General features: G+C 33.2%; 1 protein-coding gene across 1 annotated transcript in view; it reads right to left on the bottom strand.

The window, feature by feature from the left end:
* prage (RNA exonuclease prage) overlaps nucleotides 1-16,413 on the bottom strand; it is a 45,930-nt gene that overhangs the window by 27,589 nt on the left and 1,928 nt on the right. The window lies entirely within an intron of this gene.

Below are 16,413 nucleotides of genomic sequence, written 5' to 3'. Positions count from 1 at the left end.
CGAAAGAGACAAGGAGTATGAATTGAAAAAGCAAAGGAAATGTAGTTTTATTATCAAAGACCTTGAATTTCAAGAGTTATATACAAGTATATAAATATATATGCATATTTATGTATATACTTGTATACAGTTATGTTGAGGCATATAATAACACTGCTCTATACAACACGTAAACCACATGCGATTGCATTTGTTTCCCGTTGGGAAATTCAAATGAAATGCTCACTTTGTGTCTAGAGTAAAAAAGAAAAAGACGAGAAAAAATTGAAAATAAATAAAATATATACAATAAAGATTGTTATTTTGGATCAGAGTTAATTTTTTAGAGAGTTGCAATGAAGTTCGATCATTCATAAAAAGATTACTAGGAACAAAAAGAAGTAAATTGAGAAAAGAAAAGAGTTTCAATAGGAAGAGTAATTTATATATTTATGGTAATTGGAATTAATTCATTTATCATTAAAATTTATTGAAATTCCTATTCTAATTTTGTCCAGTTGTATTTCAGAAAAAAACTTAAGTTGTTCGACCTCGAAATCAGAGCAAAACATATAAATATATTTATATATATTATATGTATATTATAAAAATAAATAAATGTTTATATTATCAAGCCCAATATTCATTTCAAATTATTCTCTAAATATTAAGGTTATCGCTCAATTAAACTATCTAAAATGTAGTGCTCAAGTGCACTACCCACTGAATTTGTGTAGAAACTTTCCAGAAGCAATCAATATGACAATCGCGCTCAGCGAACTATTGATAGGTGTATCAATTACTATTCATCCTCACTTATCTACGCCCCCAAGTTCGCCTTCTGCTGTAATCACAAATCAATATTATGTGTTTCATAAGCAATCTCTAATGAGCATTTTGATAAATTGGACAACTGGGCAAATGCGCGCCACACTCTGCGTCATTTCCAATGTGCGAGGGGGAAGGGTGGGCGTGGCAGGGGCAAACGTTTTGGCACTTGCAGAGGTGGCAAATATTCGGCATATCATTCGGAACAATTGTTATTAATTCGAAACATTATGAGACGTTGTGTTTACACAAACCGAAAATACATTAAAACAAACAGCAAAAAAAAAAAAAAAAGAAGAGAAAAAGTAAAAGTGGCCAGGGCAGGCGCGACTACAGCATACCCTGTATTTATCGTATATAACATATAAAGCAAACCCGCTAATATGCTCATTTGCACACAGTTACAGGGTATCTGCTTGAAAAAACTAATTGTGGAAGAATTTTTTGTTGTGCGTTTTTCCCCCCTTTAAAATTGGTTTGGAAAGATTTATAGTTTTATATATGTGCACATATGTATACATATATATATATATATATATATATATATATATATATATATATGTATGATAGATCGTAATGTATATAGACGATTGTAGGCCGTAGGCCAACCGCGTGCTGCTCGTCACAATTTTATGATGTTGACAGTTTATAGAACAGATTCAACAATGCCATCAAATGGCTTAACAAACTGATCTTTATGTACAGAACGATAATTACTAGAAGGGTATATGCGCATATAGAGGGAGTGAGAGAGAGAGAGAGAGAGGGGAAGAAAGAGAGAGAGAGGGAAAGAAAGAGAGAGAGAGAGAGACAGAGAGAGTGAGTGAGTAGGAATAGCTTGTCTATACTGTTGTCAAATATAGTTTCGATTCAAATCCAGATTAAAACCCATTTTCAACTGCTTAACAATGTATTTCCAGCATTATACAACACTGCTCTAACTGCTGTTGCTCTGATTCCGTTTAAAAACAATGCAATTAGCGCTTGAGCAACAGATGTTGCATGGATCATGATCATCAGCACAATCTGACTATAAGAACTATGAATATATCTATATCTATAGGTATATCCATATATATGTTTATATATATATTTATTTCACTATTTCCATTTGCTCAATCGCTACGCCTACGACAAATTGTTGAATTTCTTCAGGTGGCGTCCACAGCAGAGAGAGAAAGGGATAGAGAGAGAGAGAGAGAGAGAGAGAAAGAGAAAGAGAGCTGTTGTTGAATGTTGTTTTGATTTGTGCTCATGACAAAATGATTTCATGCTTTGCCTTTATTATGAATATTTTTCCCTCGCTTCTTCTTCACCTCCTTCTTCTTCCTCCTCCACGTGTTGTTGTTGCTGTGCTTTTGTTTATCGACGTATTTTGTTTTGGTAAATCTTACATTTTTGGCAGCGATTGCCAAAAATTCATATTCATTCATACGAAATGTACGCAAAAGTTCTTAATCATATACAAACGTGGGTATTTATAGAGAAAGAGATAAAGAGAGAGAGAGAGAGAGCGACAGTTTTCATACATAATAGATAATTATAATAATACATAATGAGCATTATAATCGACGTATAAAAACAATGACATTAAACGCTGCTAATGCCAATGCTGACGTGTCTCTTTAGATCTCTGATTGACCACTTGGGTGGATACCCTACAAAGCTGTTGGCCAGTCCAAAGGGTATCAGGATGGGGTATTTGCTGTTGGCTTAGCACACAGTAAAATCTACAAGTGATTGCCTATAGAGAATGACGGCTTTATAGAACTCTTAACTACAATTTCCTAAGTCAAATCTTGCTTATATAGCATACATATAACTACATATCAAAGGCAGCCCCATCTTAGCAGAGCTTTGTCTATGAATTCTTAGAAATTTTCCGGATTTTAGAAAAATATTGTCGCAATTTCAGTTGTACATATACATATGTAACATTTTGTAAAAATTTTAATAGTTTTAAGAGTTTACAAATATTAAAAAAAAAAAAAAAAACTCCTATCATTAAGAGTTTAATTTCTTTATGGCTTTGCAATTTTTAGAACTTTCTATTAAAAAAAAAATAATTTAGCAAATTTTGTCTAATATTTAAAATATGTATTAATTTTTTAAAAAATTAATTAATGTTTTATTTTATTTTATTTTTTAATTTTTATTTATTTATTTATTATTTTCTTTTATAACTTAAATATTTCTTAACAAGCTGAGCATACTTTAGTCAGTATTGGCAAGCTTTAATTATATAGTAATTATTATTATTATTATTTTTTTTTTTTTATTCAAGTACATTATTTTAAATTTAACAAACCTATTACTTCAATTTTTGCTTAATATATATTTTTTTTTTTATTATTATTTTTTATTTTTTATAATATTTATTTTTAAACTTTAAAATACCTTCTGTTAAATTAAAAAAAAAAAAAAGAAAACAAAACTATTACTTCAATTTTTGCTTAAAATATTTTTTTAAATATATATATATATATATATATATATATATATATATATATATATATTTCTTTTTTTTAATGTGTGAAGTTTTAAAAATGATTTTTTTTTTTAATTTTATAGATTTAGATTTATTAGATTTATATAGGGTAGAACTTGGCATTATAATTATTAAAAATGTTAGGAATGTGCAGCGAATATGTGGAATGCACATGTCTATATGGTTATATGATGATATGATATGATATGTACCTATATATAGTATACACATAGCTATATAGCTATTGATAGGATTGCATGCTGGATATCTTTTAGTCGAACGTTTTGTATGCTAGTTTTCATATATGATGAACAAGCGAGATGGGGGCAAAAACTATATTTTAGGCATGCTCTATGCAAACATGTGTATATATTATATATAAAAGTATATATATACGTAAAATATATAGAAACCGCAACCGCAATGATTTATTTGTGCACAGCGGGCAAACGACAAGCGGCGAAACGGCAAACAGTAATCAAAGTAATACAAATGAGAGCAAAATATATATAAATAAGCAACAAATAAGAGCAGAGACAGACCTAGAGGGGGAGAGAGACAGAAGGAGAGAGAGAGAGAGAGAGAGGGAGAGTGAGGGAGGTGTGACAAAGAGGATATAGAAGCAGCATCGAAATAAACAGTGCGAACAGTAAACAGCATAAGTCTCAGTATCTATAGATGTATCTGTATCTGTATCTCTGGTTGTATCTGTAGCTAGCGAGCCCGCATCTTCCATTTGTTAAATAAGTCGCATTGGGCTCTAGATGAAATGCTTAAAACAAGGGCAAAATTCTCGAAAAATTATGGCAAATTTTGATGCATGCCGGCAGCTGTGTGAAAAATAAAACCAACAGCAACAACAACAACAAATAAATAATATATAATAAACGCCATGGCATCAGCTTTGGCTCTATTTGCAAGCGAACCTCTTATTTATTTAATTTTAAATAGAAAGTAACCTCAATTGCAGCTGTAAAAAACATAAGTAAATACCATGAAGCAAAGAAGACAACAACAAAAGCGCGTGAGAGAAAGAGAGAGAGAGAGAGAGAGAGAGAAAGAAAGAGGGGGAGTGGGAGAGAGGTGCAGTGAAAGGCCAAAATACAAACGGAAGCGCATACACAAACATAAAGAAATAAGAAAAATAAGAAAGAAAAAAAAAAAACTACACATTGGGAAAGTTAGTAGATAATATATATAAATTTTATATACACATTTAAATAACTGACGGAAGTCATGTGGGCCATGAAGATGCGAGTACGTTGATTCCGCGAACAGGTAAACAGGTAACAGGTTACAGGTAACACGGCCAAAAATAAAAAGACAGTGGCTAACGAATGAACGCGGAATTCCTCATGTTAATTCTAATATTAGCTCATTGTAAAACGTGTAATGCCTGATAAATCAATTGTTGATGCCCAAAAGCACACACACGCGCACGCACACGCATGCAGCTTACAACATTTATAATGCTGTTCACACACCACTGAAATGAGTGCGATGAGTGTGCGAATCAACAAGTTGGCAGAAGAAACAATAAACATAACATCAGCATATACATATATATATATCTCTCTCTCTCTCTCTACACCGCCCTCCCTCCCTCTCTCTCTCTATCGCTCTCTAAATTTGCACATTTGCTGCTTATGGCCTGTCACAACAATTATTTGAATTTCGCTTTGAATGAAATGTCATCAGAAATGGGACATCAAAACAAAAACGGCGCAAAAGAAAGAGAAACGAAATTTTTAACGTATCTGAATGCGTATGTGCTTGCAGAAATAGAAATAGCTGAAACATACAGAAGAAAACAAAAAGTAAAGCAACAAAAATGAATTAAAAAAAAAAAAAACTCATAATGCGTCAACGACTGCACAATGCTCGCCCACGCCACAACAAACGGCAATCTCAAAGGAGAGCGTGAGGGAGAGAGAGAGGCAGAGAAAGATAGAGATGTAGACAGAGGAAGAGAGAGAGGGAGAGAGAGAGAAGGGGAGAGAATATAAACAAAGAGAGAGAGGAAGAGAGAGAGAATAAGATAGAGATAGAGAGTCAGAGAAAGGTAGATAGAGGGAGAGTGAGAGAAAGATAGAGATAGAGATGGAGATAGATAGAGATAGAGATAGAGATAGAGATAGAGATAGAGATAGAGGGAGACAGAGATTCTGTGAGAAATGCAACTTTCAAAGTTTTCAGTTCTATCCGCAAAACTTTGGTTCATAGAGCTCGCCACGCCCTCCAGTAGAGAATTCTGCACTATATACACCTATAAAGATGGGTATATCGAGCGGGTAACGCTGTAACTGTAGAGGATATATCCTCTAGCAAATATAGATATAGTTGACCTGCCGCACTCCCTCAACCCTTAGCCTACCTTTAGCCTTTGTCAAGTTGACAGTTGGAAAGTTTTAGTGGAGAGATTTTCGATTTGAGCTCTATACAATTCTCTATGATAAGCTGAAGAAAACTGAAAAGCTGATTGAAAATAATCTATTTACCATAATCCCTTTGAAATTTCAACCGTATACATATAACTAATATACTCTGTATGCAGTTTATGCACGAGCATGCGTCTAATTGAAAATGTATCCCAAGATTTACTTGTGCACAGACTCGAGGCTGACAATAACATTGAGCTATTAACAGCTGGCTGTTAACCCAGTTCGTTGAATTTGTTTGTTTATAAATAATATATAATAGTATATACACATATATGTATATATATATATATATAGATATATGTGCTTGTTTTTTGTTTGTTTGAATTTCATCATTTGATTTTAGTGGCCTGTCTAGTTTAGCTGCAGCTTAACAGTAAATCAAGCCACTAACATTGCTTTAAATGAGAATTCAAGCTACATAATGTTGGCTCTTTTTAAAGTCAAACACGTTTTCTCACTCGACCTAAAGATTCCTTATTTCTCTGGCAAATTGATGTCAAGTTGTTGACCAAATGCACACAAAATGTTTGTGCATGTGTCTGTGTGTGTGTGTGTGTGTGCATGTGTTTGTTTCGTGCACCTAATAGCGTTTGTTGTTCTTGTTGTTGTTGCCACATGTCGCCAGAGAGAGTAAAAGTGCCTTCAATTAGCCTCAATTTCGGTTATGCTTTTTCACACTAGCAAATTGTGACGCGGCGCTAACAGCAGCAACAACACAGAACACACACACGCACACACACACACATACAAATGTTTAGCACTCTGCGTGTGTGTTGCAATTATGTGCGCGTGAAAACGTGTTAACAACGGAAAACAACTCGCAGCGCATTTGAGTTATTGCTTCTGGGCGAGACAGCTGCGCTTCAGCCGGCCGGCCGGCCGGCTAACTTGGCTAACTAGGCTTGGCAGACCCTTGACTGAACTGAAACCTTGCTTGCTTTGTTCTATATACTGTTGCCCAATCTTCACTCTTGGCCAACTTCTGGGCCATGCTGCTGCTTGTATAACACTCGAACGACGACGCATTTCGCATGCAAAACGAAAGTCGCAAATTTTTTAGCTTTTTTTCGGGCTACTTTTTCCTTGGCTAGAAGAAAGTGCCAACGCAGTCAGTCAGTCAGTCAGTCAGTCAATCAGTCAAGCAGAGTTGCCGCCAGTTGAGCTATAACAATTAGCAAAGGCCAGACAAGCCAAATGTGAAATGCTGCTAAATAATTTCACTCTAGCAACTAGAGTCTGTCTCGCTTCAGCTAGCTATCTCGCTCGCACTCGCATGCACGCTTCAATAGCATTTAATATGCAAGCTGTTAAGTTCAAAGCTTCAGCTTTATTATGAGGTTTCTCAGCCTTAAGAATAAAACGGAACGGAACAGAAAATGGAACTTGAAATCGCCAACTCGAATCCAATAATATCAAGCTCAGGCTCTAAACTAATGATAATGTCTTAATTATTTATAATCCATTCTAGTTGAGAAACCATAAGATTATTACTCCATGCAGCAGCTCTCTCAGCTTAGTTCTAGAATTATTATTATTCAATAGAATCATTATTCATTATGATAAGTGATTTTTTGAATCAACTGATTCCGGGTACGAATTCTATGCGTGTCGTCTGCGGACTTGTTGTTTGTCGTGGACCAAGGTCTGGGGCTGCCATAAAACAAAGGTCGGCTCGGATTAGTAACTATAAACTGGACATGTAATTAAATATAATGATGATGACATCGATAATGAGAATGAGAATCATAATAATAATGATGAATGATAACAAAAATACTTCTAATTTTGATGCAAATATTGGGAATAAGAGTAAAATTTACAATGACAATGATAATGATGATGACTAGGACAATGATAATAGCTAACAATGACTATTGCCGATGATAATGATAATAGAAGCATTCCAATGAAAATGTTACTAATAATAATTCTAGAAATTATGACCATAATTGATAATGAGAGTGATAAAGACAATAATAATGATAATGATAATGATAATGATAATGATAATGATAATGAAAATAATAATGATAATTATAATGGCACTGATGATAATGATCAAATTATTCCTATGAAGATAATTGTAATAACAATGACAATGAAATTGATAAAGGCTGCTGATGACAATGACAATGGTAATGATAATATAATGACATTAACTATCATTATGAGAATAAAATCTTATTTAGAATGAGAATGATAATAATAATGATGATATTGATGACCTTTATAAGGCGCATAAATAGATAAACAAAATAAATGGGGAAAAGTGCCGAATCCAGTTGCATTTGCTTCAAAAATTCAAGAGAAAGCTTTTTCCAGCTGCAGAAAGAACAGACCTGATAGAAAGAGAGAGAGAGAGAGAGAGAGAGAGAGAAGCGCATAGAAAGGCGCCAGCTAGCCAGCAAATGTGTACGGCAGTCCGAGAGACATATGAAGGAGACTGACGTAATAATTATGATTATACTAATGAAATAACTCAACCCTATATATGTATATATCATATATATATATGAGCGGATTATTATTATTTTTTATCATTATTATGCACTATATAGATATGATGATAAACTATTATTATGATGCACATGTGATATAGCTTCACTTATCTGTTCATTACGACAAATGACTTTCAATTATTCAAATGAAATGAATCGCATCGAGTTTCATTAGAAACGATTTAATAAATAGTGGGTAAAACTAATGAGTCAAAATATACATATAAAATATATATATATTATACATATATATATTAATTATATATACTTTAGCAATTTGACTGAAACTTGGATGAATTTGCTAACTATTTTCATCTTGATTCCTCACATAATCGAAATGTTGGCTGTGCACAAATATATTTATATAGAAACATATATATAAATATATATAGATATACAGTTTTTTGTGGCATGTTGCTTTGGCTTTGAATTGCGGCACGTTCAAACAAGCTGCAGCAACAGCAGCAGCCGCGGCAAGGCAAAGTGAAAACGAACCCAGGTTAAATAAGAAGTTAAAAAAAGAAACACCAAAAAAAAAAAAAACACATTTTTTAAAAAACAACAACAAAAGACAAAAAAAAATGTAAAGAAGCAAAAACTTTCGCTTTGGCTTTGGACTTGGCCATCAGCAACTTGGCCAAGAAGAAAACCAAGAAAAAGCAAATTGACAAAAAAAAAAAAAAAAAATGAAAAAAGTAAATGAAATATCAAAAGTGATCTCTGTGTGAGTGTGAGTGTGTGTCTGTGTGTGTTGGCCAAAGCCAAGAGCTGGCTTCAACTGGCCGGCTGAATGATGCAGAGCTCGGAGCTCTTGGCCACGCCATGACAATGGGCCACGACCTTTCTTATGTCACGTATTTACCGTTGCTTCCATCTGTGGCTCTGTTTCTGCTTCATCATTATCTTCTTCTTCTTCTGTTTTCTTGGCATTTCTTTGACTTTTCACTTTTTTGTTGGCTTAATTGAATGCAAATTTTTTTGTTTATTGTTTTTATTTATCTATTTGGTTTTTTATTTTGTTTTATTTTGTTTTTTTTTTTTTTGTCGCATGGTCGATTATGTCACGACACGCGGCACGCAGCACGCGTAGCACGATCTAAGCCAGCCACAGCATCTTTAGCCGGCTGCTGCTCAAAGACCAATTGAGAGACATGTAAAGGCCATGGCAGCTGCGCGTTTTAAACTTTATATAGGTCAGCTGACTACATACATAGATATATATATATACATATATATAAATATAAATACAAGATATATTCATGTATGTGTCTACATTACTTGAGCAAAAGTGAAATGATGAAAAAAAAAAAAAAAACGAAATTTGAATATGAGAATTTTAATTAAAAATGTGCTAAACTGAGAGACACGCTGTACGCGACGAAAGTCAAAATAGTTAAGGCTGCAAAACGAAAGCAAAAGTGAGAATTTCTTAAGCACAAAACTGCGGAAAATGTGTGGAAAAGTAAAGGTTATAAAAGCTAAAAGCTTAAACTGAACTAAGTCGTATCTAAACTCAAATCGAAGCTAAAAAGTTGTTTAGGGAAAGTTTAACGAAAACTTGAAGTGACGACAAGCTATCGTATAGCTATTTACAGGGTATCAGATAACAAAATATATGGAGAAATGTGTATCATATATCATGTGTATCCACATAAGAGTTGATTGAAGAAACTGTTAGACCGAAACTAATATTTTATTCCATTTACAGGGTATTTAAAACATATATAATATGTATTACACATATAAAATATATATATGTATATAATTTTAATCAATTGCGAAAGTTTTGCGATCAAATTGAAGAGTCGAAAAATCATATTTCGGTTATTTACAGGGTATCCCCGAAACGTAAAAATTTTATATAATTTTTTCTATATGCTCTATATATATAAATAAAATTTATTGATGAAGTGAGACTTAGGCTGTGGGAAAAACTATAGATTTATGAATTACAGGGAATCTAAAAAGGTATAAAAATATGTATATTTTAAATCATATATATATTTACTTAATAAAATAAATATATAAATTTATAATAATAATAAATCATATATATATTTACATAATAAAAGTTGATTAGGAAAGCTTTTCTATAGCTGTAAAAATCTAAATTAAAATTTCGCTTTTTACAGGGTATTCGAAGAGCTATACAAATCTGCATATGCATACGCACACGTGTATCGACCCCATAGCACTAAGTAGTAAAATAGTGTGTTCTAGAATCAACAAGAATTGCGACTAAATGCGAGCAAATTAGCATGAAAGTAGAAATAAATTAAATAAATAAACGCGCAATATGAATGAGCATAAACAAAAAGTAAATAATCAACAGCAAAAGCAACGGCAACAAGTGAAACATGTTTTTCTCTTTTTCTTTTTCTTTTTCTTTTTTTCATTCTTCTTCTTGTTGATTTTGCGAGTGCTATCAATAATCAAAATCATATGATGATGATAATACCGAGCAAAATTGTGTAACAAAATGGCAAAAGAAAAGAAAACCGAAAACAAAACACAAAATCAAATTAAATAGACTAAAGCCATAAATTATTGTATAACAGAAACCTGAGAAGATGGCGCAAAAGAAGAGAGAAAGATAGTGAGAAGTCAAGGTAAATTGGAAAAAAAAAAAAAAAAAAAAACGAAACGAAATGCAAGTAAAAAGCCAAGCTCTTCCGAGATGCTTTGATGCAGCTCGCAGATATTTGAAATATGCAACCTAGCTATGCGCTTCAATTACAATTAGATTTTCATGTATTTGATAGAAAAGATCTATAAAGCGCTGTAAAGTTGCCTGAGAAACAGAATGGCAACACCAACACCAGAGGAAGAGTTCAATAAGAGCATCGATAGAGGCAAGACGTATACGTGATTTGGAGTCTTATAGTTGAAGTTAACTAAAGTTGTGTAAGACAAAGTAAATCAGAGCATAGGGAGTATAATGATCGACTACAACTTTAGACAGCTTCAAATAGCTCTGATTACTAAGCTCATTAATACTCTGTCAATTACATTCACCACACGATTATATGCACAATAATTGTTGCATATCTCTTATATAAGAGATCTCTATCATAACTTGTTTAACTTGGCCAAAGGAGAAGCCAATACAAGCGGCCCAAAAGTTGGCTTATATCATCTATTGAAATCGTGTTGGATTGTAGGGCATATGGACTATGTGGAAGAGTATGTAACGGCCATCTATAATGCATATCTATTCTTGATCAGACTGATGAACTGAGTGAAAGTGATATTGTAACAGATGGTAGGCGTGGCAGGCATGAAGTAGATGGGTTATATTGAGTATATATAGTATAAAGCATATATCTATTCTCGATCAGACTGATAAACTGTGTCGAACTACATTATGTCTATTAAAAGTGAGATTATGGGCTATATAGGCTTTGTGTGAGAGTGTGTAACAGATAATAGGAGGCGGGGCAGATATAAAGAATATAGGTTACATAGAGTATATATAGTATAGAGTATAAATCTATTCTTTGTCAGATTGATGAACTGAATCAATCTACTTCATATCCACCCATCCGTTCGTCTCTATGTCTATTATTCGGAATGAAGAAGACGTAACAGATATATGGTAAATGATGTACCTAATTATATATCCAGCCACAAAAATCGAAGGATTTGCGGTCTACATTCCTCTATACCAAATGCAGTAAGATTTAATCACTTGCATATCGATAATCCCGCACACTTTGTAATCGATCTCATTTAATAGTTAACAAATTTAGGCAAAACTCCAAGCATTACAGAGAAACAGAGCCATAAAATATCGTATTTTCAATTTGTCATCAATAAAATATCGATAAAAAAATCGATAATTTGCCGACTATATACTGTTGTTATCTTATGCGCGTATAGATATCAGGTGCACATAAACACATATATGAAAGATAATAGCATTGACAGCTCAATTACATAAGCCGCGCGTTTTGGGTGAACAACAGTGCGTATAATTAATATGAGTATATACAGAAATTTGTTTATATATGTATATACCATATATAGGAGCACATACATGTAAATATTTATATAGATCTGCTCACATTTCCCTGTCTAATGCTTGACGGCAATTGAAATCGACTGAAAATTGATGCGTTTTGTTGTTGTTGCTGTTGCTGTTGTTGTTATTTTTTGCCAAAGCTGCAGCTGTCGTCGCATCTGTATTCTCAAGCGCCTCTAATTACACAGAGTCAGCCTAATCTCCGGCGATGCCGAATGACAACTATATTATTTAGATTAAGACGGCGGCAAAAACAAACACAGCAAATAAAACAAAATGCAAACCAAATAAACAGTTTATAAAACGCCTCGTATCACTTCATCATCATCATCATCATCATCATGATCATCATGCTCGTTTGGATGTGCCAAATCGCAGTAGTACGTAATGCGCATCTGTCTAAACTAACAAAAAAAAAAAAAAAAAGAACTTCCACCTTAAAAGCGACGACAACTATAACTAGAGATATAATAACTTTCTGGCTGAAGATGCAACGAAATCGAACATATGTAGGCGAGCATAGCTGACTGCCTAATGCCCGCTCATGGTTTGGTTTGGAAATGGAGCTTGGGCATCCATTTCACTAACCCAACTGCTCTATCTCTAGCTTCAATAGAGTCCCACATAGAGCAACACTTCCGCACAGTTTAACAGTCAGTAGCAATTTATAAATTGCTGTATGTTAAATATAAATTTAACATGCAGTTAATGTTCACTTTTAACAGAATGAATTCACTTAACTTCCGCTTTAAATATGTTAATAAAAGAAAGTAAATTTTAACAGGCTGTTAAATAACATATAGTCTACGGATTCTCATGTGAACAGTCATGCCAACAGCATGTTAAGCTTAATTTGAATAACACTGTTAGTCATGACACAAGTTAACTTTAACAGACTGTTATGTAACATATAATCTAATGTAAACAGCCAAGCCAACAGCATGTTAAGTTTAATTTGAATAACACTGTTAGCCATGACATAAGTTAGTCTAATTTTAAGATAGTCTAATTTTAACAGCCATACCAACAGCCTGTTACGTTAAATTTGTATAACACCATGACACAAGTTAACTTTAACAGACTGTTAAGTAACAGGTAGTCTAATTTTAACAGCCATGCCAACAGCATGTAAAGTTAAATTTGAATAACACTGTTAGCCATGACACAAGTTAACTTTAACAGACTGTTAAGCTATATATATTCTATACATTTCAGAGTTAACATACAGCTTTGACAGGCAGTTCAATTTTACCAGCCTCGAACTTAATCTTAGCGAATAATAAATGTAAACAGTCCTTCAATAGGTTGTTAAACATCATCATCCTCGATACTCTTGATTTTTAGCATTAACAGCCACTTTGACAAGCAGTTAAAGCTGTCAACTCCTAGTTAACTGTGAAAATTGTATGCTAAATATTTAACAGGCAGTTGGCAGAGGATAAGTTTAGCTCTTTAAGTTCTTCACGTTCTTCTTTAGCAGCCAGTTATTAAGCACATGGCAAGTGAATCGGTTTGGTGGCAGCTACTTTTGGCAGCCACTGTCAGCAGCGCTGCAGTGAAGCGCGTTCGCGATATGTGAACTCAATTTGCGAGTGGCCAAAGGCGACGGCAACAACAAACAGACGAAAGTCAACAGAAATAGCTAAGCAGCAGAGCGAACTAAAACTAAATAAATAACAACAAATAAATAATCAAATAGCAGCAAAGTGCAAATAAAATAAAATACATAAATTGAAATAGAACCGAGAAAACTAAAATAAAAACCAAAAACAACAGAAAAAGAAGAACAAAAATATGTTAACTTAGTCTAGTTGTATAGGTGTGTTCGTGTGTGTGTGTGTGTGTGTGTGTTTAACTTGGGATTTTCTGCAGCATCTGCTCATATTTGCATTCAGACACACACCCACACACACATGCACAGGCACCTATTTATTATGGAATAGCAGAAAAAAAGAAAGAAACAGATTAAAAAAAACAATAGACCTTTCTCAACCAAAAAGAAAGTAAGTCAGCCGCCAAATGCTGCGCTGTGCTAATTTCCAATTAGTTTTTTGTTTTTTTTTTTCAACGTTTTTTTTTTTTTGCCTGTTGGCGACAATTCGAATTGGATTTTTTTTCTGTTGGGAATGAAAGTTGTTCGAATTATGTAAACATCGTGTTTTTTGATCGTAACTAAATAAAACCTGAATCAAGATTTTTTTTTTTTTTAGGTTTTTTATTTTGACTTTTTTTTTATTTATATTTTTATTTTTTTTTTTTAAGTTTTACTTGCTGTAGGTAGTGAATTTTGCAGATGGGAGGAGATTGAAGAAGAAGAGACGAGAGTTCAGTTAGATATATGTATATAATATATATATATTCTATAAGACTTCCGGCTGTCTCCTCCTATCTACGCTCGCCTCTTTAAGAAGTGAACAGGAGAAAAGAATCTCATATCTCTTCTATTCAGTTCTGGAAGAAACGCGGGAGGAGCTAAGAGGAGATGCGAGAAAACGTGACTAGACGAGAACATATATATATATAAAAGAGAATAGAATAGCTGATATATATTTGTAATCTTCTTTTCTCCTATTATCAAATATATATATATAAGATAAGAAAAGTTTTATTGTACATATATATTCTTATTGTATGCATATATAATATGTATCTCTCCTCTGCTATATATATTTCTAATTATATACTATATTCCAATATTGTATGCCTAATTTGTTCAACGTCGTTATCATTCGAGATACTGCACGAAATTGTGATTCTGAACAGAAATACAAAACAACGAGGGATAGGTCAGTCCCGGCATGCCAACAGAAGCAGATACACACACACACACACACACACACATACATGTATATAAGTATATATTAATTTATATTTACATATGGTATATATGATATAGCAGCAGTATATATATATATATATATATTTATTTATTTATTTATATATATATATGTATTTATAACATATTTAATTTACTTTCTGGAACACTTAGACGGGATTTTACGTAATTACTGGGAGCTCTCGGTCTTTGCTGCTAAACACGTTTTCAACTTGTAGTTTGGGGCTATTTATATATATGCTATATAAACAATACAAGTTTAAGTATCTATACATATATCTACTATAAGCAGCACACGTCACATTCTATGGGAAAGACCCACTTTGATACGAAGAAGCAGAAATATTTGCATTACGAATTGCAGCTGTTAAAACTCGCTGCCTGAAAAGCTTGCTAAATTCTATTTTCTTTTATTTTAAAATATTATTTACTTGGCAATTGTTTGAATTATGTGTCACAGCGCGTTCTATGATCTAAGATATTTAGGTATTTGGGTTAATTCAATCAAATAAGTAGAGTTTAAGCCAACATATTTGTTTGGTTTCAGTTGTATCAGTATCATGTAAAGCTAAAGATGTTAAATAAATAGAGCAAAGCAATTGCAAATGCAGGAATAATGTTAAGTAACATAAAGTCTTATTAGTACGTATGTCTAATAAATATAAACTCTATGTAAACTCTATGTGTATATAATATGAAAATTATGACACTTTTTAGACAAGTTAACATGGAATGTTTACAGGTATTTATAAACTCAACAACATTAGTGCACTTCAGCCAAGTCTGTTAAAGTCTCGATCATTTTTGCTGAGCTATTCCCATGTGCCACCTAGTACCAGTCGGCTTACCTAAACTCTAAGCTCATTGCCTGTCTTACAGAACGGAATCTATCTAAATATACACACATACGCCGAGTATACATTTTGGAGTATATACACATTCCTCTGTTGCTATGACTCCGCCATACCCATATCGCGTGTTATATTAAAATAGAAATGTTCAAATGCAAGACAATTGGAAATGCGAGTGCAAAATACGAGAAATTCCTATGACAGATTCTCAATAGAATCGCGATTCTTATTGGACACATGCTAGTAAACAAGGGTGCATTGCAAGACAATTGGAAATGCGAATGTAAACTAAGAGAAATTCCTATGACAGATTCCCAATAGAATCGCGATTCTTATTGGACAACTGTTACTTAACATAGGTAAGACAATTGGAAACGCGAATGCAACATAAGAGAAATTCCTATGACATATTCCAATAGAGCCGCGATTCTTATTGGACAACTGTTACTTAACATAGGTAAAACAATTGGA

The sequence above is a fragment of the Drosophila arizonae genome, chromosome X, assembly GCF_054131065.1.
Source record: "Drosophila arizonae isolate 15081-1271.41 chromosome X, UAZ_ARI_1.0, whole genome shotgun sequence".
NCBI lineage: Eukaryota > Metazoa > Arthropoda > Insecta > Diptera > Drosophilidae > Drosophila > Drosophila arizonae.
This window is presented reverse-complemented; position numbering and strand designations above follow the sequence as displayed.